Source organism: Drosophila takahashii, chromosome 2R, assembly GCF_030179915.1.
Source record: "Drosophila takahashii strain IR98-3 E-12201 chromosome 2R, DtakHiC1v2, whole genome shotgun sequence".
NCBI lineage: Eukaryota > Metazoa > Arthropoda > Insecta > Diptera > Drosophilidae > Drosophila > Drosophila takahashii.
Genome location: NC_091679.1, coordinates 26,595,134 through 26,616,135, shown reverse-complemented (window position 1 = coordinate 26,616,135; position 21,002 = coordinate 26,595,134). Strand labels below are relative to the sequence as shown.

Genomic DNA, 21,002 nt, shown 5'->3' with positions numbered 1-21,002 from the left:
GCTTTTTTATTTTTTTAACGCAATCTGAATAGCATTTTTCTTTTCGCAAAAAATTTCAATTTCAAATGAAACCTAATCCAAATTCTTATCGATGTTTTCAAAAATATTTCTTGCACTGATTTATAAATCAGAACTCTCCAGCCCCGTTTCAAAGTTTTTCCTACCATTATAAGCATTTTCTATATGTTCGAAGCTGATGTAAATATATCTGGGCAGGAGTGGAATTCAGAGTATAAGGCCAACACTTAGCCCTGCGACTTTCGCCAACGACCATACCACGCTGAACACATCGGTTCTCGTCCGATCACCGAAATTAAGCAGCGTCGGGCGCGGTTAGTACTTAGATGGGGGACCGCTTGGGAACACCGCGTGTTGTTGGCCTCGTCAACAACTTTTTGCCGCTTTTTTATTTTTTTAACGCAATCTGAATAGCATTTTTCTTTTCGCAAAAAATTTCAATTTCAAATGAAACCTAATCCAAATTCTTATCGATGTTTTCAAAAATATTTCTTGCACTGATTTATAAATCAGAACTCTCCAGCCCCGTTTCAAAGTTTTTCCTACGATTATAAGCATTTTCTATATGTTCGAAGCTGATGTAAATATATCTGGGCAGGAGTGGAATTCAGAGTATAAGGCCAACACTTAGCCCTGCGACTTTCGCCAACGACCATACCACGCTGAACACATCGGTTCTCGTCCGATCACCGAAATTAAGCAGCGTCGGGCGCGGTTAGTACTTAGATGGGGGACCGCTTGGGAACACCGCGTGTTGTTGGCCTCGTCAACAACTTTTTGCCGCTTTTTTATTTTTTTAACGCAATCTGAATAGCATTTTTCTTTTCGCAAAAAATTTCAATTTCAAATGAAACCTAATCCAAATTCTTATCGATGTTTTCAAAAATATTTCTTGCACTGATTTATAAATCAGAACTCTCCAGCCCCGTTTCAAAGTTTTTCCTACGATTATAAGCATTTTCTATATGTTCGAAGCTGATGTAAATATATCTGGGCAGGAGTGGAATTCAGAGTATAAGGCCAACACTTAGCCCTGCGACTTTCGCCAACGACCATACCACGCTGAACACATCGGTTCTCGTCCGATCACCGAAATTAAGCAGCGTCGGGCGCGGTTAGTACTTAGATGGGGGACCGCTTGGGAACACCGCGTGTTGTTGGCCTCGTCAACAACTTTTTGCCGCTTTTTTATTTTTTTAACGCAATCTGAATAGCATTTTTCTTTTCGCAAAAAATTTCAATTTCAAATGAAACCTAATCCAAATTATCGATGTTTTCAAAAATATTTCTTGCACTGATTTATAAATCAGAACTCTCCAGCCCCGTTTCAAAGTTTTTCCTACGATTATAAGCATTTTCTATATTGTTCGAAGCTGATGTAAATATATCTGGGCAGGAGTGGAATTCAGAGTATAAGGCCAACACTTAGCCCTGCGACTTTCGCCAACGACCATACCACGCTGAACACATCGGTTCTCGTCCGATCACCGAAATTAAGCAGCGTCGGGCGCGGTTAGTACTTAGATGGGGGACCGCTTGGGAACACCGCGTGTTGTTGGCCTCGTCAACAACTTTTTGCCGCTTTTTTATTTTTTTAACGCAATCTGAATAGAATTTTTCTTTTCGCAAAAAATTTCAATTTCAAATGAAACCTAATCCAAATTCTTATCGATGTTTTCAAAAATATTTCTTGCACTGATTTATAAATCAGAACTCTCCAGCCCCGTTTCAAAGTTTTTCCTACGATTATAAGCTTATTCTATATGAAGCTGATGTAAATATAATCTCTGGGCAGGAGTGGAATTCAGAGTATAAGGCCAACACTTAGCCCTGCGACTTTCGTCAACGACCATACCACGCTGAACACATCGGTTCTCGTCCGATCACCGAAATTAAGCAGCGTCGGGCGCGGTTAGTACTTAGATGGGGGACCGCTTGGGAACACCGCGTGTTGTTGGCCTCGTCAACAACTTTTTGCCGCTTTTTTATTTTTTTAACGCAATCTGAATAGCATTTTTCTTTTCGCAAAAAATTTCAATTTCAAATGAAACCTAATCCAAATTCTTATCGATGTTTTCAAAAATATTTCTTGCACTGATTTATAAATCAGAACTCTCCAGCCCCGTTTCAAAGTTTTTTCCTACGATTATAAGCATTTTCTATATTGTTCGAAGCAGATGTAAATATATCTGGGCAGGAGTGGAATTCAGAGTATAAGGCCAACACTTAGCCCTGCGACTTTCGCCAACGACCATACCACGCTGAACACATCGGTTCTCGTCCGATCACCGAAATTAAGCAGCGTCGGGCGCGGTTAGTACTTAGATGGGGGACCGCTTGGGAACACCGCGTGTTGTTGGCCTCGTCAACAACTTTTTGCCGCTTTTTTATTTTTTTAACGCAATCTGAATAGCATTTTTCTTTTCGCAAAAAATTTCAATTTCAAATGAAACCTAATCCAAATTCTTATCGATGTTTTCAAAATATTTCTTGCACTGATTTATAAATCAGAACTCTCCAGCCCCGTTTCAAAGTTTTTCCTACGATTATAAGCATTTTCTATATTGTTCGAAGCTGATGTAAATATATCTGGGCAGGAGTGGAATTCAGAGTATAAGGCCAACACTTAGCCCTGCGACTTTCGCCAACGACCATACCACGCTGAACACATCGGTTCTCGTCCGATCACCGAAATTAAGCAGCGTCGGGCGCGGTTAGTACTTAGATGGGGGACCGCTTGGGAACACCGCGTGTTGTTGGCCTCGAACAACTTTTTGCCGCTTTTTTATTTTTTTAACGCAATCTGAATAGAATTTTTCTTTTCGCAAAAAATTTCAATTTCAAATGAAACCTAATCCAAATTCTTATCGATGTTTTCAAAAATATTTCTTTCACTGATTTATAAATCAGAACTCTCCAGCCCCGTTTCAAAGTTTTTCCTACGATTATAAGCGTTTTCTATATTGTTCGAAGCTGATGTAAATATAATCTCTGGGCAGGAGTGGAATTCAGAGTATAAGGCCAACACTTAGCCCTGCGACTTTCGTCAACGACCATACCACGCTGAACACATCGGTTCTCGTCCGATCACCGAAATTAAGCAGCGTCGGGCGCGGTTAGTACTTAGATGGGGGACCGCTTGGGAACACCGCGTGTTGTTGGCCTCGTCAACAACTTTTTGCCGCTTTTTTATTTTTTTAACGCAATCTGAATAGCATTTTTCTTTTCGCAAAAAATTTCAATTTCAAATGAAACCTAATCCAAATTCTTATCGATTTTTTCCAAAATATTTCTTGCACTGATTTATAAATCAGAACTCTCCAACCCCGTTTCAAAGTTTTTCCTACGATTATAAGCATTTTCTATATGTTCGAAGCTGATGTAAATATATCTGGGCAGGAGTGGAATTCAGTGTATAAGGCCAACACTTAGCCCTGCGACTTTCGCCAACGACCATACCACGCTGAACACATCGGTTCTCGTCCGATCACCGAAATTAAGCAGCGTCGGGCGCGGTTAGTACTTAGATGGGGGACCGCTTGGGAACACCGCGTGTTGTTGGCCTCGTCAACAACTTTTTGCCGCTTTTTTATTTTTTTAACGCAATCTGAATAGCATTTTTCTTTTCGCAAAAAATTTCAATTTCAAATGAAACCTAATCCAAATTCTTATCGATGTTTTCAAAAATATTTCTTGCACTGATTTATAAATCAGAACTCTCCAGCCCCGTTTCAAAGTTTTTCCTACGATTATAAGCATTTTCTATATTGTTCGAAGCTGATGTAAATATATCTGGGCAGGAGTGGAATTCAGAGTATAAGGCCAACACTTAGCCCTGCGACTTTCGCCAACGACCATACCACGCTGAACACATCGGTTCTCGTCCGATCACCGAAATTAAGCAGCGTCGGGCGCGGTTAGTACTTAGATGGGGGACCGCTTGGGAACACCGCGTGTTGTTGGCCTCGTCAACAACTTTTTGCCGCTTTTTTATTTTTTTAACGCAATCTGAATAGAATTTTTCTTTTCGCAAAAAATTTCAATTTCAAATGAAACCTAATCCAAATTCTTATCGATGTTTTCAAAAATATTTCTTGCACTGATTTATAAATCAGAACTCTCCAGCCCCGTTTCAAAGTTTTTCCTACGATTATAAGCGTTTTCTATATTGTTCGAAGCTGATGTAAATATAATCTCTGGGCAGGAGTGGAATTCAGAGTATAAGGCCAACACTTAGCCCTGCGACTTTCGTCAACGACCATACCACGCTGAACACATCGGTTCTCGTCCGATCACCGAAATTAAGCAGCGTCGGGCGCGGTTAGTACTTAGATGGGGGACCGCTTGGGAACACCGCGTGTTGTTGGGCCTCGTCAACAACTTTTTGCCGCTTTTTTATTTTTTTAACGCAATCTGAATAGCATTTTTCTTTTCGCAAAAAATTTCAATTTCAAATGAAACCTAATCCAAATTCTTATCGATGTTTTCAAAAATATTTCTTGCACTGATTTATAATCAGAACTCTCCAGCCCCGTTTCAAAGTTTTTCCTACGATTATAAGCGTTTTCTATATTGTTCGAAGCTGATGTAAATATAATCTCTGGGCAGGAGTGGAATTCAGAGTATAAGGCCAACACTTAGCCCTGCGACTTTCGTCAACGACCATACCACGCTGAACACATCGGTTCTCGTCCGATCACCGAAATTAAGCAGCGTCGGGCGCGGTTAGTACTTAGATGGGGGACCGCTTGGGAACACCGCGTGTTGTTGGCCTCGTCAACAACTTTTTGCCGCTTTTTTATTTTTTTAACGCAATCTGAATAGCATTTTTCTTTTCGCAAAAAATTTCAATTTCAAATGAAACCTAATCCAAATTCTTATCGATGTTTTCAAAAATATTTCTTGCACTGATTTATAAATCAGAACTCTCCAGCCCCGTTTCAAAGTTTTTCCTACGATTATAAGCATTTTCTATATTGTTCGAAGCTGATGTAAATATATCTGGGCAGGAGTGGAATTCAGAGTATAAGGCCAACACTTAGCCCTGCGGCTTTCGTCAACGACCATACCACGCTGAACACATCGGTTCTCGTCCGATCACCGAAATTAAGCAGCGTCGGGCGCGGTTAGTACTTAGATGGGGGACCGCTTGGGAACACCGCGTGTTGTTGGCCTCGTCAACAACTTTTTGCCGCTTTTTTATTTTTTTAACGCAATCTGAATAGCATTTTTCTTTTCGCAAAAAATTTCAATTTCAAATGAAACCTAATCCAAATTCTTATCGATGTTTTCAAAAATATTTCTTGCACTGATTTATAAATCAGAACTCTCCAGCCCCGTTTCAAAGTTTTTCCTACGATTATAAGCATTTTCTATATTGTTCGAAGCTGATGTAAATATATCTGGGCAGGAGTGGAATTCAGAGTATAAGGCCAACACTTAGCCCTGCGACTTTCGTCAACGACCATACCACGCTGAACACATCGGTTCTCGTCCGATCACCGAAATTAAGCAGCGTCGGGCGCGGTTAGTACTTAGATGGGGGACCGCTTGGGAACACCGCGTGTTGTTGGCCTCGTCAACAACTTTTTGCCGCTTTTTTATTTTTTTAACGCAATCTGAATAGCATTTTTCTTTTCGCAAAAAATTTCAATTTCAAATGAAACCTAATCCAAATTCTTATCGATGTTTTCAAAAATATTTCTTGCACTGATTTATAAATCAGAACTCTCCAGCCCCGTTTCAAAGTTTTTCCTACGATTATAAGCATTTTCTATATTGTTCGAAGCTGATGTAAATATATCTGGGCAGGAGTGGAATTCAGAGTATAAGGCCAACACTTAGCCCTGCGACTTTCGCCAACGACCATACCACGCTGAACACATCGGTTCTCGTCCGATCACCGAAATTAAGCAGCGTCGGGCGCGGTTAGTACTTAGATGGGGGACCGCTTGGGAACACCGCGTGTTGTTGGCCTCGTCAACAACTTTTTGCCGCTTTTTTATTTTTTTAACGCAATCTGAATAGCATTTTTCTTTTCGCAAAAAATTTCAATTTCAAATGAAACCTAATCCAAATTCTTATCGATGTTTTCAAAAATATTTCTTGCACTGATTTATAAATCAGAACTCTCCAGCCCCGTTTCAAAGTTTTTCCTACGATTATAAGCATTTTCTATATTGTTTGAAGCTGATGTGAATATAATCTCTGGGCAGGAGTGGAATTCAGAGTATAAGGCCAACACTTAGCCCTGCGACTTTCGTCAACGACCATACCACGCTGAACACATCGGTTCTCGTCCGATCACCGAAATTAAGCAGCGTCGGGCGCGGTTAGTACTTAGATGGGGGACCGCTTGGGAACACCGCGTGTTGTTGGCCTCGTCAACAACTTTTTGCCGCTTTTTTATTTTTTTAACGCAATCTGAATAGCATTTTTCTTTTCGCAAAAAATTTCAATTTCAAATGAAACCTAATCCAAATTCTTATCGATGTTTTCAAAAATATTTCTTGCACTGATTTATAAATCAGAACTCTCCAGCCCCGTTTCAAAGTTTTTCCTACGATTATAAGCATTTTCTATATTGTTCGAAGCTGATGTAAATATAATCTCTGGGCAGGAGTGGAATTCAGAGTATAAGGCCAACACTTAGCCCTGCGACTTTCGCCAACGACCATACCACGCTGAACACATCGGTTCTCGTCCGATCACCGAAATTAAGCAGCGTCGGGCGCGGTTAGTACTTAGATGGGGGACCGCTTGGGAACACCGCGTGTTGTTGGCCTCGTCAACAACTTTTTGCCGCTTTTTTATTTTTTTAACGCAATCTGAATAGCATTTTTCTTTTCGCAAAAAATTTCAATTTCAAATGAAACCTAATCCAAATTCTTATCGATTTTTTCAAAAATATTTCTTGCACTGATTTATAAATCAGAACTCTCCAACCCCGTTTCAAAGTTTTTCCTACGATTATAAGCATTTTCTATATGTTCGAAGCTGATGTAAATATATCTGGGCAGGAGTGGAATTCAGTGTATAAGGCCAACACTTAGCCCTGCGACTTTCGCCAACGACCATACCACGCTGAACACATCGGTTCTCGTCCGATCACCGAAATTAAGCAGCGTCGGGCGCGGTTAGTACTTAGATGGGGGACCGCTTGGGAACACCGCGTGTTGTTGGCCTCGTCAACAACTTTTTGCCGCTTTTTTATTTTTTTAACGCAATCTGAATAGCATTTTTCTTTTCGCAAAAAATTTCAATTTCAAATGAAACCTAATCCAAATTCTTATCGATGTTTTCAAAAATATTTCTTGCACTGATTTATAAATCAGAACTCTCCAGCCCCGTTTCAAAGTTTTTCCTACGATTATAAGCATTTTCTATATTGTTCGAAGCTGATGTAAATATATCTGGGCAGGAGTGGAATTCAGAGTATAAGGCCAACACTTAGCCCTGCGACTTTCGTCAACGACCATACCACGCTGAACACATCGGTTCTCGTCCGATCACCGAAATTAAGCAGCGTCGGGCGCGGTTAGTACTTAGATGGGGGACCGCTTGGGAACACCGCGTGTTGTTGGCCTCGTCAACAACTTTTTGCCGCTTTTTTATTTTTTTAACGCAATCTGAATAGCATTTTTCTTTTCGCAAAAAATTTCAATTTCAAATGAAACCTAATCCAAATTCTTATCGATTTTTTCAAAAATATTTCTTGCACTGATTTATAAATCAGAACTCTCCAACCCCGTTTCAAAGTTTTTCCTACGATTATAAGCATTTTCTATATGTTCGAAGCTGATGTAAATATATCTGGGCAGGAGTGGAATTTAGTGTATAAGGCCAACACTTAGCCCTGCGACTTTCGTCAACGACCATACCACGCTGAACACATCGGTTCTCGTCCGATCACCGAAATTAAGCAGCGTCGGGCGCGGTTAGTACTTAGATGGGGGACCGCTTGGGAACACCGCGTGTTGTTGGCCTCGTCAACAACTTTTTGCCGCTTTTTTATTTTTTTAACGCAATCTGAATAGCATTTTTCTTTTCGCAAAAAATTTCAATTTCAAATGAAACCTAATCCAAATTCTTATCGATGTTTTCAAAAATATTTCTTGCACTGATTTATAAATCAGAACTCTCCAGCCCCGTTTCAAAGTTTTTCCTACGATTATAAGCATTTTCTATATTGTTCGAAGCTGATGTAAATATATCTGGGCAGGAGTGGAATTCAGAGTATAAGGCCAACACTTAGCCCTGCGACTTTCGTCAACGACCATACCACGCTGAACACATCGGTTCTCGTCCGATCACCGAAATTAAGCAGCGTCGGGCGCGGTTAGTACTTAGATGGGGGACCGCTTGGGAACACCGCGTGTTGTTGGCCTCGTCAACAACTTTTTGCCGCTTTTTTATTTTTTTAACGCAATCTGAATAGCATTTTTCTTTTCGCAAAAAATTTCAATTTCAAATGAAACCTAATCCAAATTCTTATCGATGTTTTCAAAAATATTTCTTGCACTGATTTATAAATCAGAACTCTCCAGCCCCGTTTCAAAGTTTTTCCTACGATTATAAGCATTTTCTATATTGTTCGAAGCTGATGTAAATATATCTGGGCAGGAGTGGAATTCAGAGTATAAGGCCAACACTTAGCCCTGCGACTTTCGCCAACGACCATACCACGCTGAACACATCGGTTCTCGTCCGATCACCGAAATTAAGCAGCGTCGGGCGCGGTTAGTACTTAGATGGGGGACCGCTTGGGAACACCGCGTGTTGTTGGCCTCGTCAACAACTTTTTGCCGCTTTTTTATTTTTTTAACGCAATCTGAATAGCATTTTTCTTTTCGCAAAAAATTTCAATTTCAAATGAAACCTAATCCAAATTCTTATCGATGTTTTCAAAAATATTTCTTGCACTGATTTATAAATCAGAACTCTCCAGCCCCGTTTCAAAGTTTTTCCTACGATTATAAGCATTTTCTATATTGTTTGAAGCTGATGTGAATATAATCTCTGGGCAGGAGTGGAATTCAGAGTATAAGGCCAACACTTAGCCCTGCGACTTTCGTCAACGACCATACCACGCTGAACACATCGGTTCTCGTCCGATCACCGAAATTAAGCAGCGTCGGGCGCGGTTAGTACTTAGATGGGGGACCGCTTGGGAACACCGCGTGTTGTTGGCCTCGTCAACAACTTTTTGCCGCTTTTTTATTTTTCTAACGCAATCTGAATAGCATTTTTCTTTTCGCAAAAAATTTCAATTTCAAATGAAACCTAATCCAAATTCTTATCGATGTTTTCAAAAATATTTCTTGCACTGATTTATAAATCAGAACTCTCCAGCCCCGTTTCAAAGTTTTTCCTACGATTATAAGCATTTTCTATATTGTTCGAAGCTGATGTAAATATAATCTCTGGGCAGGAGTGGAATTCAGAGTATAAGGCCAACACTTAGCCCTGCGACTTTCGCCAACGACCATACCACGCTGAACACATCGGTTCTCGTCCGATCACCGAAATTAAGCAGCGTCGGGCGCGGTTAGTACTTAGATGGGGGACCGCTTGGGAACACCGCGTGTTGTTGGCCTCGTCAACAACTTTTTGCCGCTTTTTTATTTTTTTAACGCAATCTGAATAGCATTTTTCTTTTCGCAAAAAATTTCAATTTCAAATGAAACCTAATCCAAATTCTTATCGATTTTTTCAAAAATATTTCTTGCACTGATTTATAAATCAGAACTCTCCAACCCCGTTTCAAAGTTTTTCCTACGATTATAAGCATTTTCTATATGTTCGAAGCTGATGTAAATATATCTGGGCAGGAGTGGAATTCAGTGTATAAGGCCAACACTTAGCCCTGCGACTTTCGCCAACGACCATACCACGCTGAACACATCGGTTCTCGTCCGATCACCGAAATTAAGCAGCGTCGGGCGCGGTTAGTACTTAGATGGGGGACCGCTTGGGAACACCGCGTGTTGTTGGCCTCGTCAACAACTTTTTGCCGCTTTTTTATTTTTTTAACGCAATCTGAATAGCATTTTTCTTTTCGCAAAAAATTTCAATTTCAAATGAAACCTAATCCAAATTCTTATCGATGTTTTCAAAAATATTTCTTGCACTGATTTATAAATCAGAACTCTCCAGCCCCGTTTCAAAGTTTTTCCTACGATTATAAGCATTTTCTATATTGTTCGAAGCTGATGTAAATATATCTGGGCAGGAGTGGAATTCAGAGTATAAGGCCAACACTTAGCCCTGCGACTTTCGCCAACGACCATACCACGCTGAACACATCGGTTCTCGTCCGATCACCGAAATTAAGCAGCGTCGGGCGCGGTTAGTACTTAGATGGGGGACCGCTTGGGAACACCGCGTCTTGTTGGCCTCGTCAACAACTTTTTGCCGCTTTTTTATTTTTTTAACGCAATCTGAATAGCATTTTTCTTTTCGCAAAAAATTTCAATTTCAAATGAAACCTAATCCAAATTCTTATCGATGTTTTCAAAAATATTTCTTGCACTGATTTATAAATCAGAACTCTCCAGCCCCGTTTCAAAGTTTTTCCTACGATTATAAGCATTTTCTATATTGTTCGAAGCTGATGTAAATATATCTGGGCAGGAGTGGAATTCAGAGTATAAGGCCAACACTTAGCCCTGCGACTTTCGCCAACGACCATACCACGCTGAACACATCGGTTCTCGTCCGATCACCGAAATTAAGCAGCGTCGGGCGCGGTTAGTACTTAGATGGGGGACCGCTTGGGAACACCGCGTGTTGTTGGCCTCGTCAACAACTTTTTGCCGCTTTTTTATTTTTTTAACGCAATCTGAATAGCATTTTTCTTTTCGCAAAAAATTTCAATTTCAAATGAAACCTAATCCAAATTCTTATCGATGTTTTCAAAAATATTTCTTGCACTGATTTATAAATCAGAACTCTCCAGCCCCGTTTCAAAGTTTTTCCTACGATTATAAGCATTTTCTATATTGTTCGAAGCTGATGTGAATATAATCTCTGGGCAGGAGTGGAATTCAGAGTATAAGGCCAACACTTAGCCCTGCGACTTTCGTCAACGACCATACCACGCTGAACACATCGGTTCTCGTCCGATCACCGAAATTACGCAGCGTCGGGCGCGGTTAGTACTTAGATGGGGGACCGCTTGGGAACACCGCGTGTTGTTGGCCTCGTCAACAACTTTTTGCCGCTTTTTTATTTTTTTAACGCAATCTGAATAGCATTTTTCTTTTCGCAAAAAATTTCAATTTCAAATGAAACCTAATCCAAATTCTTATCGATGTTTTCAAAAATATTTCTTGCACTGATTTATAAATCAGAACTCTCCAGCCCCGTTTCAAAGTTTTTCCTACGATTATAAGCATTTTCTATATTGTTCGAAGCTGATGTAAATATAATCTCTGGGCAGGAGTGGAATTCAGAGTATAAGGCCAACACTTAGCCCTGCGACTTTCGTCAACGACCATACCACGCTGAACACATCGGTTCTCGTCCGATCACCAAAATTAAGCAGCGTCGGGCGCGGTTAGTACTTAGATGGGGGACCGCTTGGGAACACCGCGTGTTGTTGGCCTCGTCAACAACTTTTTGCCGCTTTTTTATTTTTTTAACGCAATCTGAATAGCATTTTTCTTTTCGCAAAAAATTTCAATTTCAAATGAAACCTAATCCAAATTCTTATCGATTTTTTTCAAAAATATTTCTTGCACTGATTTATAAATCAGAACTCTCCAACCCCGTTTCAAAGTTTTTCCTACGATTATAAGCATTTTCTATATGTTCGAAGCTGATGTAAATATATCTGGGCAGGAGTGGAATTCAGTGTATAAGGCCAACACTTAGCCCTGCGACTTTCGCCAACGACCATACCACGCTGAACACATCGGTTCTCGTCCGATCACCGAAATTAAGCAGCGTCGGGCGCGGTTAGTACTTAGATGGGGGACCGCTTGGGAACACCGCGTGTTGTTGGCCTCGTCAACAACTTTTTGCCGCTTTTTTATTTTTTTAACGCAATCTGAATAGCATTTTTCTTTTCGCAAAAAATTTCAATTTCAAATGAAACCTAATCCAAATTCTTATCGATGTTTTCAAAAATATTTCTTGCACTGATTTATAAATCAGAACTCTCCAGCCCCGTTTCAAAGTTTTTCCTACGATTATAAGCATTTTCTATATTGTTCGAAGCTGATGTAAATATATCTGGGCAGGAGTGGAATTCAGAGTATAAGGCCAACACTTAGCCCTGCGACTTTCGCCAACGACCATACCACGCTGAACACATCGGTTCTCGTCCGATCACCGAAATTAAGCAGCGTCGGGCGCGGTTAGTACTTAGATGGGGGACCGCTTGGGAACACCGCGTGTTGTTGGCCTCGTCAACAACTTTTTGCCGCTTTTTTATTTTTTTAACGCAATCTGAATAGCATTTTTCTTTTCGCAAAAAATTTCAATTTCAAATGAAACCTAATCCAAATTCTTATCGATGTTTTCAAAAATATTTCTTGCACTGATTTCTAAATCAGAACTCTCCAGCCCCGTTTCAAAGTTTTTCCTACGATTATAAGCATTTTCTATATTGTTCGAAGCTGATGTGAATATAATCTCTGGGCAGGAGTGGAATTCAGAGTATAAGGCCAACACTTAGCACTGCGACTTTCGCCAACGACCATACCACGCTGAACACATCGGTTCTCGTCCGATCACCGAAATTAAGCAGCGTCGGGCGCGGTTAGTACTTAGATGGGGGACCGCTTGGGAACACCGCGTGTTGTTGGCCTCGTCAACAACTTTTTGCCGCTTTTTTATTTTTTTAACGCAATCTGAATAGCATTTTTCTTTTCGCAAAAAATTTCAATTTCAAATGAAACCTAATCCAAATTCTTATCGATTTTTTCAAAAATATTTCTTGCACTGATTTATAAATCAGAACTCTCCAGCCCCGTTTCAAAGTTTTTCCTACGATTATAAGCATTTTCTATATTGTTCGAAGCTGATGTAAATATAATCTCTGGGCAGGAGTGGAATTCAGAGTATAAGGCCAACACTTAGCCCTGCGACTTTCGTCAACGACCATACCACGCTGAACACATCGGTTCTCGTCCGATCACCGAAATTAAGCAGCGTCGGGCGCGGTTAGTACTTAGATGGGGGACCGCTTGGGAACACCGCGTGTTGTTGGCCTCGTCAACAACTTTTTGCCGCTTTTTTATTTTTTTAACGCAATCTGAATAGCATTTTTCTTTTCGCAAAAAATTTCAATTTCAAATGAAACCTAATCCAAATTCTTATCGATTTTTTCAAAAATATTTCTTGCACTGATTTATAAATCAGAACTCTCCAACCCCGTTTCAAAGTTTTTCCTACGATTATAAGCATTTTCTATATGTTCGAAGCTGATGTAAATATATCTGGGCAGGAGTGGAATTCAGTGTATAAGGCCAACACTTAGCCCTGCGACTTTCGCCAACGACCATACCACGCTGAACACATCGGTTCTCGTCCGATCACCGAAATTAAGCAGCGTCGGGCGCGGTTAGTACTTAGATGGGGGACCGCTTGGGAACACCGCGTGTTGTTGGCCTCGTCAACAACTTTTTGCCGCTTTTTTATTTTTTTAACGCAATCTGAATAGCATTTTTCTTTTCGCAAAAAATTTCAATTTCAAATGAAACCTAATCCAAATTCTTATCGATGTTTTCAAAAATATTTCTTGCACTGATTTATAAATCAGAACTCTCCAGCCCCGTTTCAAAGTTTTTCCTACGATTATAAGCATTTTCTATATTGTTCGAAGCTGATGTAAATATAATCTCTGGGCAGGAGTGGAATTCAGAGTATAAGGCCAACACTTAGCCCTGCGACTTTCGTCAACGACCATACCACGCTGAACACATCGGTTCTCGTCCGATCACCGAAATTAAGCAGCGTCGGGCGCGGTTAGTACTTAGATGGGGGACCGCTTGGGAACACCGCGTGTTGTTGGCCTCGTCAACAACTTTTTGCCGCTTTTTTATTTTTTTAACGCAATCTGAATAGCATTTTTCTTTTCGCAAAAAATTTCAATTTCAAATGAAACCTAATCCAAATTCTTATCGATTTTTTTCAAAAATATTTCTTGCACTGATTTATAAATCAGAACTCTCCAACCCCGTTTCAAAGTTTTTCCTACGATTATAAGCATTTTCTATATGTTCGAAGCTGATGTAAATATATCTGGGCAGGAGTGGAATTCAGTGTATAAGGCCAACACTTAGCCCTGCGACTTTCGCCAACGACCATACCACGCTGAACACATCGGTTCTCGTCCGATCACCGAAATTAAGCAGCGTCGGGCGCGGTTAGTACTTAGATGGGGGACCGCTTGGGAACACCGCGTGTTGTTGGCCTCGTCAACAACTTTTTGCCGCTTTTTTATTTTTTTAACGCAATCTGAATAGCATTTTTCTTTTCGCAAAAAATTTCAATTTCAAATGAAACCTAATCCAAATTCTTATCGATGTTTTCAAAAATATTTCTTGCACTGATTTATAAATCAGAACTCTCCAGCCCCGTTTCAAAGTTTTTCCTACGATTATAAGCATTTTCTATATTGTTCGAAGCTGATGTAAATATAATCTCTGGGCAGGAGTGGAATTCAGAGTATAAGGCCAACACTTAGCCCTGCGACTTTCGTCAACGACCATACCACGCTGAACACATCGGTTCTCGTCCGATCACCGAAATTAAGCAGCGTCGGGCGCGGTTAGTACTTAGATGGGGGACCGCTTGGGAACACCGCGTGTTGTTGGCCTCGTCAACAACTTTTTGCCGCTTTTTTATTTTTTTAACGCAATCTGAATAGCATTTTTCTTTTCGCAAAAAATTTCAATTTCAAATGAAACCTAATCCAAATTCTTATCGATGTTTTCAAAAATATTTCTTGCACTGATTTATAAATCAGAACTCTCCAGCCCCGTTTCAAAGTTTTTCCTACGATTATAAGCATTTTCTATATTGTTCGAAGCTTATGTAAATATAATCTCTGGGCAGGAGTGGAATTCAGAGTATAAGGCCAACACTTAGCCCTGCGACTTTCGTCAACGACCATACCACGCTGAACACATCGGTTCTCGTCCGATCACCGAAATTAAGCAGCGTCGGGCGCGGTTAGTACTTAGATGGGGGACCGCTTGGGAACACCGCGTGTTGTTGGCCTCGTCAACAACTTTTTGCCGCTTTTTTATTTTTTTAACGCAATCTGAATAGCATTTTTCTTTTCGCAAAAAATTTCAATTTCAAATGAAACCTAATCCAAATTCTTATCGATTTTTTCAAAAATATTTCTTGCACTGATTTATAAATCAGAACTCTCCAACCCCGTTTCAAAGTTTTTCCTACGATTATAAGCATTTTCTATATGTTCGAAGCTGATGTAAATATATCTGGGCAGGAGTGGAATTCAGTGTATAAGGCCAACACTTAGCCCTGCGACTTTCGCCAACGACCATACCACGCTGAACACATCGGTTCTCGTCCGATCACCGAAATTAAGCAGCGTCGGGCGCGGTTAGTACTTAGATGGGGGACCGCTTGGGAACACCGCGTGTTGTTGGCCTCGTCAACAACTTTTTGCCGCTTTTTTATTTTTTTAACGCAATCTGAATAGCATTTTTCTTTTCGCAAAAAATTTCAATTTCAAATGAAACCTAATCCAAATTCTTATCGATGTTTTCAAAAATATTTCTTGCACTGATTTATAAATCAGAACTCTCCAGCCCCGTTTCAAAGTTTTTCCTACGATTATAAGCATTTTCTATATTGTTCGAAGCTGATGTGAATATAATCTCTGGGCAGGAGTGGAATTCAGAGTATAAGGCCAACACTTAGCCCTGCGACTTTCGTCAACGACCATACCACGCTGAACACATCGGTTCTCGTCCGATCACCAAAATTAAGCAGCGTCGGGCGCGGTTAGTACTTAGATGGGGGACCGCTTGGGAACACCGCGTGTTGTTGGCCTCGTCAACAACTTTTTGCCGCTTTTTTATTTTTTTAACGCAATCTGAATAGCATTTTTCTTTTCGCAAAAAATTTCAATTTCAAATGAAACCTAATCCAAATTCTTATCGATGTTTTCAAAAATATTTCTTGCACTGATTTATAAATCAGAACTCTCCAGCCCCGTTTCAAAGTTTTTCCTACGATTATAAGCATTTTCTATATTGTTCGAAGCTGATGTAAATATAATCTCTGGGCAGGAGTGGAATTCAGAGTATAAGGCCAACACTTAGCCCTGCGACTTTCGTCAACGACCATACCACGCTGAACACATCGGTTCTCGTCCGATCACCGAAATTAAGCAGCGTCGGGCGCGGTTAGTACTTAGATGGGGGACCGCTTGGGAACACCGCGTGTTGTTGGCCTCGTCAACAACTTTTTGCCGCTTTTTTATTTTTTTAACGCAATCTGAATAGCATTTTTCTTTTCGCAAAAAATTTCAATTTCAAATGAAACCTAATCCAAATTCTTATCGATTTTTTCAAAAATATTTCTTGCACTGATTTATAAATCAGAACTCTCCAACCCCGTTTCAAAGTTTTTCCTACGATTATAAGCATTTTCTATATGTTCGAAGCTGATGTAAATATATCTGGGCAGGAGTGGAATTCAGTGTATAAGGCCAACACTTAGCCCTGCGACTTTCGCCAACGACCATACCACGCTGAACACATCGGTTCTCGTCCGATCACCGAAATTAAGCAGCGTCGGGCGCGGTTAGTACTTAGATGGGGGACCGCTTGGGAACACCGCGTGTTGTTGGCCTCGTCAACAACTTTTTGCCGCTTTTTTATTTTTTTAACGCAATCTGAATAGCATTTTTCTTTTCGCAAAAAATTTCAATTTCAAATGAAACCTAATCCAAATTCTTATCGATGTTTTCAAAAATATTTCTTGCACTGATTTATAAATCAGAACTCTCCAGCCCCGTTTCAAAGTTTTTCCTACGATTATAAGCATTTTCTATATTGTTCGAAGCTGATGTAAATATAATCTCTGGGCAGGAGTGGAATTCAGAGTATAAGGCCAACACTTAGCCCTGCGACTTTCGTCAACGACCATACCACGCTGAACACATCGGTTCTCGTCCGATCACCGAAATTAAGCAGCGTCGGGCGCGGTTAGTACTTAGATGGGGGACCGCTTGGGAACACCGCGTGTTGTTGGCCTCGTCAACAACTTTTTGCCGCTTTTTTATTTTTTTAACGCAATCTGAATAGCATTTTTCTTTTCGCAAAAAATTTCAATTTCAAATGAAACCTAATCCAAATTCTTATCGATTTTTTCAAAAATATTTCTTGCACTGATTTATAAATCAGAACTCTCCAACCCCGTTTCAAAGTTTTTCCTACGATTATAAGCATTTTCTATATGTTCGAAGCTGATGTAAATATATCTGGGCAGGAGTGGAATTCAGTGTATAAGGCCAACACTTAGCCCTGCGACTTTCGCCAACGACCATACCACGCTGAACACATCGGTTCTCGTCCGATCACCGAAATTAAGCAGCGTCGGGCGCGGTTAGTACTTAGATGGGGGACCGCTTGGGAACACCGCGTGTTGTTGGCCTCGTCAACAACTTTTTGCCGCTTTTTTATTTTTTTAACGCAATCTGAATAGCATTTTTCTTTTCGCAAAAAATTTCAATTTCAAATGAAACCTAATCCAAATTCTTATCGATTTTTTCAAAAATATTTCTTGCACTGATTTATAAATCAGAACTCTCCAACCCCGTTTCAAAGTTTTTCCTACGATTATAAGCATTTTCTATATGTTCGAAGCTGATGTAAATATATCTGGGCAGGAGTGGAATTCAGTGTATAAGGCCAACACTTAGCCCTGCGACTTTCGCCAACGACCATACCACGCTGAACACATCGGTTCTCGTCCGATCACCGAAATTAAGCAGCGTCGGGCGCGGTTAGTACTTAGATGGGGGACCGCTTGGGAACACCGCGTGTTGTTGGCCTCGTCAACAACTTTTTGCCGCTTTTTTATTTTTTTAACGCAATCTGAATAGCATTTTTCTTTTCGCAAAAAATTTCAATTTCAAATGAAACCTAATCCAAATTCTTATCGATTTTTTCAAAAATATTTCTTGCACTGATTTATAAATCAGAACTCTCCAACCCCGTTTCAAAGTTTTTCCTACGATTATAAGCATTTTCTATATGTTCGAAGCTGATGTAAATATATCTGGGCAGGAGTGGAATTCAGTGTATAAGGCCAACACTTAGCCCTGCGACTTTCGCCAACGACCATACCACGCTGAACACATCGGTTCTCGTCCGATCACCGAAATTAAGCAGCGTCGGGCGCGGTTAGTACTTAGATGGGGGACCGCTTGGGAACACCGCGTGTTGTTGGCCTCGTCAACAACTTTTTGCCGCTTTTTTATTTTTTTAACGCAATCTGAATAGCATTTTTCTTTTCGCAAAAAATTTCAATTTCAAATGAAACCTAATCCAAATTCTTATCGATGTTTTCAAAAATATTTCTTGCACTGATTTATAAATCAGAACTCTCCAGCCCCGTTTCAAAGTTTTTCCTACGATTATAAGCATTTTCTATATTGTTCGAAGCTGATGTGAATATAATCTCTGGGCAGGAGTGGAATTCAGAGTATAAGGCCAACACTTAGCCCTGCGACTTTCGTCAACGACCATACCACGCTGAACACATCGGTTCTCGTCCGATCACCGAAATTAAGCAGCGTCGGGCGCGGTTAGTACTTAGATGGGGGACCGCTTGGGAACACCGCGTGTTGTTGGCCTCGTCAACAACTTTTTGCCGCTTTTTTATTTTTTTAACGCAATCTGAATAGCATTTTTCTTTTCGCAAAAAATTTCAATTTCAAATGAAACCTAATCCAAATTCTTATCGATGTTTTCAAAAATATTTCTTGCACTGATTTATAAAGTAGACTTATTTTAAATTTTAGTATAATAAATAATAATAAATCAAATAAAGTAAATAAGACTTATTTTTAATTTTTATTATCAAATAATAATTATTATTTTCTAATTTTTCTAATTTTAATAATCATAAGAATTACGATCCCTGCTATAAAACACAGTTTTATGTTGATTATAAGTATTAAAAATAAAGCTACTTAAAAAAGTAACACTTTTAGTGTTTCCCATACCGGGAATTGAACCCGGGCCTCCCGGGTGAGAGCCGGGTATCCTAACCACTAGACAATATGGGAGATGAAATCAGAACGCTCAATATTAAATTTGAGATACAAATAACAAAAAAAAAAAATTATTATCCATAATACAGCTTCTTTAGAAACGCAGACCACTACATATCGCAGCAACTATACATGTTATATATTTATAGCAGATGGCATAAAATATATTGTACAATTTTAAAAAGAAACAATACTATCAGATACCCGTTATTCAGGTAAATGGAGTGCGAGGGAGATGGAGATAGAAAACTTTGATAAACACCAAAAAACTGCTTTTTTACTTTTCTGAAATCGTGAAAGGTGTGGGCGCCATACACCTTTTAAGATCGTTTGTGGGCGTTAGGAGGGGCGTTGCCCTCGGCTGAAATAAACTTGCGCTGCGTAGGAAACCAAAGAATATGTGTGGGAAATCCCAACTTTCTAGTTTCCGAGTTCTTAGCGTTCATACAGACGGAGAGACGGACATGGCTAGATCGACTCGGCTAGTGATCCTGATCAAGAATATATAGGTTTATAGGGTCGGAAACGCTCCCTTCTACCTGTTACATACTTTTGCACTAATACAATATACCCATTTACTATACGAGTAACGGGTATAAAAATTAAGTATTTGTACTTCAGATGAGGATTTTTTTTGCTTATTTATTTATAAAAAATAAAACAAAAAACGTTACATTTCCCATACCGGGAATCGAACCCGGGCCTTCTGGGTGAAAGCCAGATATCCTAGCCACTAGACCATATGGGATATAAATGTAGCTTGTCAAATATATGTGTTGGTATAAATGGAAAATTCAACAAATACATTTTTTGTAAAAGTAATTCCTACATATATATAAACGAAATATGATAGCCATTTATTTTAGTTTTTCACTTCTAAGAATTTAATAATATGTAGTAAAAAAAATTAAGCGCTGGAATTCAGCTGCTTCCCATACCGGGAATTGAACCCGGGCCTCCCGGGTGAGAGCCGGGTATCCTAACCACTAGACAATATGGGAGGTGAACGACGTCTTGATAAAAGACCGTGAAAGGCAAATTGTGAACGTTTGTCCAACCCCAACTATTTATATAGATGTTAGAAAATGAGTCAATCGATGGGAATAAAGAAATAATAAGTGGCGACACAGCACACATTAATTACAATTTGCTAGTATGTAAAAAACCCGAAAACAATTGAGCATTACAGTTTCTAAATCCCAAATAATTTATTAAATAAATGGTGTATAAATGTTTTATTTGTTACTCAAAAAAAGTAATCATTATTTTCGGTCCTTGATATAAGTATGTATAAGATAATATTTCATGATTTCTATGAAAATAAAAGTGTTAAAATTACAAAAAAGTAAACATACTTCGATTTGAAAATGTTTCCCATACCGGGAATTGAACCCGGGCCTCCCGGGTGAGAGCCGGGTATCCTAACCACTAGACAATATGGGAGATGTTTAACATCGTGGCAAACAGCGTACTTCCACTAGAGTTTCATAGAATCATGAAACTAAGGAAATCTCCACGGGCTTTTGCAATGAATATTACTTCTTTCCATGCAATATAATTATGAACATATATTTGTTTTGAAATTGCACTAGATCAGAAGTGGTTGATAACAGGTTTCCTTCAACAAATTTCCCAAGTTTCCATCACCAAATCTTAAAAAAAATTTTACGATTTAGAAAGTTTACCTCTTAAATCGACAGATAAACGTTTATGGTTCTTA

At 39.7% G+C, this 21,002-nt stretch overlaps 51 non-coding genes across 51 annotated transcripts; 47 read left to right on the top strand and 4 right to left on the bottom strand.

Moving 5' to 3' along the window:
• The first annotated feature begins 262 nt into the window (after positions 1 to 262).
• LOC123002566 (5S ribosomal RNA) lies at positions 263 to 381 on the top strand. The gene has a single exon (XR_006412158.1). It is a non-coding gene; the product is annotated as a 5S ribosomal RNA (ribosomal RNA).
• A 281-nt stretch (positions 382 to 662) lies between these two features.
• LOC123002565 (5S ribosomal RNA) lies at positions 663 to 781 on the top strand. The gene has a single exon (XR_006412157.1). It is a non-coding gene; the product is annotated as a 5S ribosomal RNA (ribosomal RNA).
• Positions 782 to 1,062: 281 nt separating this feature from the next.
• LOC123002563 (5S ribosomal RNA) lies at positions 1,063 to 1,181 on the top strand. Its single transcript, XR_006412155.1, has one exon. It is a non-coding gene; the product is annotated as a 5S ribosomal RNA (ribosomal RNA).
• Positions 1,182 to 1,460: 279 nt separating this feature from the next.
• Positions 1,461 to 1,579, top strand: LOC123002562 (5S ribosomal RNA). The gene has a single exon (XR_006412154.1). It is a non-coding gene; the product is annotated as a 5S ribosomal RNA (ribosomal RNA).
• Positions 1,580 to 1,859: 280 nt separating this feature from the next.
• Positions 1,860 to 1,978, top strand: LOC123002561 (5S ribosomal RNA). Its single transcript, XR_006412153.2, has one exon. It is a non-coding gene; the product is annotated as a 5S ribosomal RNA (ribosomal RNA).
• Positions 1,979 to 2,261: 283 nt separating this feature from the next.
• LOC123002560 (5S ribosomal RNA) lies at positions 2,262 to 2,380 on the top strand. Its single transcript, XR_006412152.1, has one exon. It is a non-coding gene; the product is annotated as a 5S ribosomal RNA (ribosomal RNA).
• A 281-nt stretch (positions 2,381 to 2,661) lies between these two features.
• On the top strand, positions 2,662 to 2,780 carry LOC123002648 (5S ribosomal RNA). The gene has a single exon (XR_006412239.1). It is a non-coding gene; the product is annotated as a 5S ribosomal RNA (ribosomal RNA).
• A 283-nt stretch (positions 2,781 to 3,063) lies between these two features.
• LOC123002647 (5S ribosomal RNA) lies at positions 3,064 to 3,182 on the top strand. Its single transcript, XR_006412238.2, has one exon. It is a non-coding gene; the product is annotated as a 5S ribosomal RNA (ribosomal RNA).
• A 281-nt stretch (positions 3,183 to 3,463) lies between these two features.
• LOC123002646 (5S ribosomal RNA) lies at positions 3,464 to 3,582 on the top strand. The gene has a single exon (XR_006412237.1). It is a non-coding gene; the product is annotated as a 5S ribosomal RNA (ribosomal RNA).
• Positions 3,583 to 3,864: 282 nt separating this feature from the next.
• LOC123002645 (5S ribosomal RNA) lies at positions 3,865 to 3,983 on the top strand. Its single transcript, XR_006412236.1, has one exon. It is a non-coding gene; the product is annotated as a 5S ribosomal RNA (ribosomal RNA).
• Positions 3,984 to 4,268: 285 nt separating this feature from the next.
• On the top strand, positions 4,269 to 4,387 carry LOC123002664 (5S ribosomal RNA). The gene has a single exon (XR_006412255.2). It is a non-coding gene; the product is annotated as a 5S ribosomal RNA (ribosomal RNA).
• Positions 4,388 to 4,672: 285 nt separating this feature from the next.
• LOC123002643 (5S ribosomal RNA) lies at positions 4,673 to 4,791 on the top strand. Its single transcript, XR_006412234.2, has one exon. It is a non-coding gene; the product is annotated as a 5S ribosomal RNA (ribosomal RNA).
• A 282-nt stretch (positions 4,792 to 5,073) lies between these two features.
• LOC123002642 (5S ribosomal RNA) lies at positions 5,074 to 5,192 on the top strand. Its single transcript, XR_006412233.2, has one exon. It is a non-coding gene; the product is annotated as a 5S ribosomal RNA (ribosomal RNA).
• Positions 5,193 to 5,474: 282 nt separating this feature from the next.
• On the top strand, positions 5,475 to 5,593 carry LOC123002641 (5S ribosomal RNA). The gene has a single exon (XR_006412232.2). It is a non-coding gene; the product is annotated as a 5S ribosomal RNA (ribosomal RNA).
• A 282-nt stretch (positions 5,594 to 5,875) lies between these two features.
• LOC123002613 (5S ribosomal RNA) lies at positions 5,876 to 5,994 on the top strand. Its single transcript, XR_006412205.2, has one exon. It is a non-coding gene; the product is annotated as a 5S ribosomal RNA (ribosomal RNA).
• A 285-nt stretch (positions 5,995 to 6,279) lies between these two features.
• Positions 6,280 to 6,398, top strand: LOC123002639 (5S ribosomal RNA). The gene has a single exon (XR_006412230.2). It is a non-coding gene; the product is annotated as a 5S ribosomal RNA (ribosomal RNA).
• A 285-nt stretch (positions 6,399 to 6,683) lies between these two features.
• On the top strand, positions 6,684 to 6,802 carry LOC123002638 (5S ribosomal RNA). Its single transcript, XR_006412229.1, has one exon. It is a non-coding gene; the product is annotated as a 5S ribosomal RNA (ribosomal RNA).
• Positions 6,803 to 7,083: 281 nt separating this feature from the next.
• LOC123002637 (5S ribosomal RNA) lies at positions 7,084 to 7,202 on the top strand. The gene has a single exon (XR_006412228.1). It is a non-coding gene; the product is annotated as a 5S ribosomal RNA (ribosomal RNA).
• A 282-nt stretch (positions 7,203 to 7,484) lies between these two features.
• Positions 7,485 to 7,603, top strand: LOC123002636 (5S ribosomal RNA). Its single transcript, XR_006412227.2, has one exon. It is a non-coding gene; the product is annotated as a 5S ribosomal RNA (ribosomal RNA).
• A 281-nt stretch (positions 7,604 to 7,884) lies between these two features.
• Positions 7,885 to 8,003, top strand: LOC123002635 (5S ribosomal RNA). The gene has a single exon (XR_006412226.2). It is a non-coding gene; the product is annotated as a 5S ribosomal RNA (ribosomal RNA).
• Positions 8,004 to 8,285: 282 nt separating this feature from the next.
• Positions 8,286 to 8,404, top strand: LOC123002634 (5S ribosomal RNA). The gene has a single exon (XR_006412225.2). It is a non-coding gene; the product is annotated as a 5S ribosomal RNA (ribosomal RNA).
• A 282-nt stretch (positions 8,405 to 8,686) lies between these two features.
• Positions 8,687 to 8,805, top strand: LOC123002633 (5S ribosomal RNA). The gene has a single exon (XR_006412224.1). It is a non-coding gene; the product is annotated as a 5S ribosomal RNA (ribosomal RNA).
• Positions 8,806 to 9,090: 285 nt separating this feature from the next.
• On the top strand, positions 9,091 to 9,209 carry LOC123002632 (5S ribosomal RNA). The gene has a single exon (XR_006412223.2). It is a non-coding gene; the product is annotated as a 5S ribosomal RNA (ribosomal RNA).
• A 285-nt stretch (positions 9,210 to 9,494) lies between these two features.
• On the top strand, positions 9,495 to 9,613 carry LOC123002631 (5S ribosomal RNA). Its single transcript, XR_006412222.1, has one exon. It is a non-coding gene; the product is annotated as a 5S ribosomal RNA (ribosomal RNA).
• A 281-nt stretch (positions 9,614 to 9,894) lies between these two features.
• Positions 9,895 to 10,013, top strand: LOC123002630 (5S ribosomal RNA). The gene has a single exon (XR_006412221.1). It is a non-coding gene; the product is annotated as a 5S ribosomal RNA (ribosomal RNA).
• Positions 10,014 to 10,295: 282 nt separating this feature from the next.
• On the top strand, positions 10,296 to 10,414 carry LOC123002628 (5S ribosomal RNA). Its single transcript, XR_006412219.2, has one exon. It is a non-coding gene; the product is annotated as a 5S ribosomal RNA (ribosomal RNA).
• A 282-nt stretch (positions 10,415 to 10,696) lies between these two features.
• On the top strand, positions 10,697 to 10,815 carry LOC123002614 (5S ribosomal RNA). The gene has a single exon (XR_006412206.2). It is a non-coding gene; the product is annotated as a 5S ribosomal RNA (ribosomal RNA).
• Positions 10,816 to 11,100: 285 nt separating this feature from the next.
• Positions 11,101 to 11,219, top strand: LOC123002627 (5S ribosomal RNA). Its single transcript, XR_006412218.2, has one exon. It is a non-coding gene; the product is annotated as a 5S ribosomal RNA (ribosomal RNA).
• A 285-nt stretch (positions 11,220 to 11,504) lies between these two features.
• LOC123002612 (5S ribosomal RNA) lies at positions 11,505 to 11,623 on the top strand. Its single transcript, XR_006412204.2, has one exon. It is a non-coding gene; the product is annotated as a 5S ribosomal RNA (ribosomal RNA).
• Positions 11,624 to 11,905: 282 nt separating this feature from the next.
• On the top strand, positions 11,906 to 12,024 carry LOC123002626 (5S ribosomal RNA). The gene has a single exon (XR_006412217.1). It is a non-coding gene; the product is annotated as a 5S ribosomal RNA (ribosomal RNA).
• A 282-nt stretch (positions 12,025 to 12,306) lies between these two features.
• Positions 12,307 to 12,425, top strand: LOC123002625 (5S ribosomal RNA). The gene has a single exon (XR_006412216.1). It is a non-coding gene; the product is annotated as a 5S ribosomal RNA (ribosomal RNA).
• Positions 12,426 to 12,710: 285 nt separating this feature from the next.
• LOC123002618 (5S ribosomal RNA) lies at positions 12,711 to 12,829 on the top strand. Its single transcript, XR_006412209.1, has one exon. It is a non-coding gene; the product is annotated as a 5S ribosomal RNA (ribosomal RNA).
• A 285-nt stretch (positions 12,830 to 13,114) lies between these two features.
• Positions 13,115 to 13,233, top strand: LOC123002608 (5S ribosomal RNA). Its single transcript, XR_006412200.2, has one exon. It is a non-coding gene; the product is annotated as a 5S ribosomal RNA (ribosomal RNA).
• A 281-nt stretch (positions 13,234 to 13,514) lies between these two features.
• On the top strand, positions 13,515 to 13,633 carry LOC123002597 (5S ribosomal RNA). Its single transcript, XR_006412189.1, has one exon. It is a non-coding gene; the product is annotated as a 5S ribosomal RNA (ribosomal RNA).
• A 285-nt stretch (positions 13,634 to 13,918) lies between these two features.
• On the top strand, positions 13,919 to 14,037 carry LOC123002586 (5S ribosomal RNA). The gene has a single exon (XR_006412178.2). It is a non-coding gene; the product is annotated as a 5S ribosomal RNA (ribosomal RNA).
• A 282-nt stretch (positions 14,038 to 14,319) lies between these two features.
• Positions 14,320 to 14,438, top strand: LOC123002575 (5S ribosomal RNA). The gene has a single exon (XR_006412167.1). It is a non-coding gene; the product is annotated as a 5S ribosomal RNA (ribosomal RNA).
• Positions 14,439 to 14,723: 285 nt separating this feature from the next.
• On the top strand, positions 14,724 to 14,842 carry LOC123002611 (5S ribosomal RNA). Its single transcript, XR_006412203.1, has one exon. It is a non-coding gene; the product is annotated as a 5S ribosomal RNA (ribosomal RNA).
• Positions 14,843 to 15,127: 285 nt separating this feature from the next.
• Positions 15,128 to 15,246, top strand: LOC123002564 (5S ribosomal RNA). The gene has a single exon (XR_006412156.2). It is a non-coding gene; the product is annotated as a 5S ribosomal RNA (ribosomal RNA).
• A 281-nt stretch (positions 15,247 to 15,527) lies between these two features.
• LOC123002662 (5S ribosomal RNA) lies at positions 15,528 to 15,646 on the top strand. Its single transcript, XR_006412253.1, has one exon. It is a non-coding gene; the product is annotated as a 5S ribosomal RNA (ribosomal RNA).
• Positions 15,647 to 15,931: 285 nt separating this feature from the next.
• Positions 15,932 to 16,050, top strand: LOC123002610 (5S ribosomal RNA). The gene has a single exon (XR_006412202.2). It is a non-coding gene; the product is annotated as a 5S ribosomal RNA (ribosomal RNA).
• A 285-nt stretch (positions 16,051 to 16,335) lies between these two features.
• LOC123002609 (5S ribosomal RNA) lies at positions 16,336 to 16,454 on the top strand. The gene has a single exon (XR_006412201.1). It is a non-coding gene; the product is annotated as a 5S ribosomal RNA (ribosomal RNA).
• A 281-nt stretch (positions 16,455 to 16,735) lies between these two features.
• LOC123002651 (5S ribosomal RNA) lies at positions 16,736 to 16,854 on the top strand. The gene has a single exon (XR_006412242.1). It is a non-coding gene; the product is annotated as a 5S ribosomal RNA (ribosomal RNA).
• A 285-nt stretch (positions 16,855 to 17,139) lies between these two features.
• LOC123002607 (5S ribosomal RNA) lies at positions 17,140 to 17,258 on the top strand. The gene has a single exon (XR_006412199.1). It is a non-coding gene; the product is annotated as a 5S ribosomal RNA (ribosomal RNA).
• A 281-nt stretch (positions 17,259 to 17,539) lies between these two features.
• On the top strand, positions 17,540 to 17,658 carry LOC123002640 (5S ribosomal RNA). Its single transcript, XR_006412231.1, has one exon. It is a non-coding gene; the product is annotated as a 5S ribosomal RNA (ribosomal RNA).
• Positions 17,659 to 17,939: 281 nt separating this feature from the next.
• LOC123002629 (5S ribosomal RNA) lies at positions 17,940 to 18,058 on the top strand. Its single transcript, XR_006412220.1, has one exon. It is a non-coding gene; the product is annotated as a 5S ribosomal RNA (ribosomal RNA).
• Positions 18,059 to 18,339: 281 nt separating this feature from the next.
• LOC123002558 (5S ribosomal RNA) lies at positions 18,340 to 18,458 on the top strand. Its single transcript, XR_006412150.1, has one exon. It is a non-coding gene; the product is annotated as a 5S ribosomal RNA (ribosomal RNA).
• Positions 18,459 to 18,743: 285 nt separating this feature from the next.
• On the top strand, positions 18,744 to 18,862 carry LOC123002606 (5S ribosomal RNA). The gene has a single exon (XR_006412198.1). It is a non-coding gene; the product is annotated as a 5S ribosomal RNA (ribosomal RNA).
• A 363-nt stretch (positions 18,863 to 19,225) lies between these two features.
• Positions 19,226 to 19,297, bottom strand: TRNAE-CUC (transfer RNA glutamic acid (anticodon CUC)). Its single transcript has one exon. It is a non-coding gene; the product is annotated as a tRNA-Glu (tRNA).
• A 661-nt stretch (positions 19,298 to 19,958) lies between these two features.
• Positions 19,959 to 20,030, bottom strand: TRNAE-UUC (transfer RNA glutamic acid (anticodon UUC)). Its single transcript has one exon. It is a non-coding gene; the product is annotated as a tRNA-Glu (tRNA).
• A 181-nt stretch (positions 20,031 to 20,211) lies between these two features.
• TRNAE-CUC (transfer RNA glutamic acid (anticodon CUC)) lies at positions 20,212 to 20,283 on the bottom strand. The gene has a single exon. It is a non-coding gene; the product is annotated as a tRNA-Glu (tRNA).
• Positions 20,284 to 20,653: 370 nt separating this feature from the next.
• TRNAE-CUC (transfer RNA glutamic acid (anticodon CUC)) lies at positions 20,654 to 20,725 on the bottom strand. Its single transcript has one exon. It is a non-coding gene; the product is annotated as a tRNA-Glu (tRNA).
• Between the last annotated feature and the right edge of the window lie 277 nt (positions 20,726 to 21,002).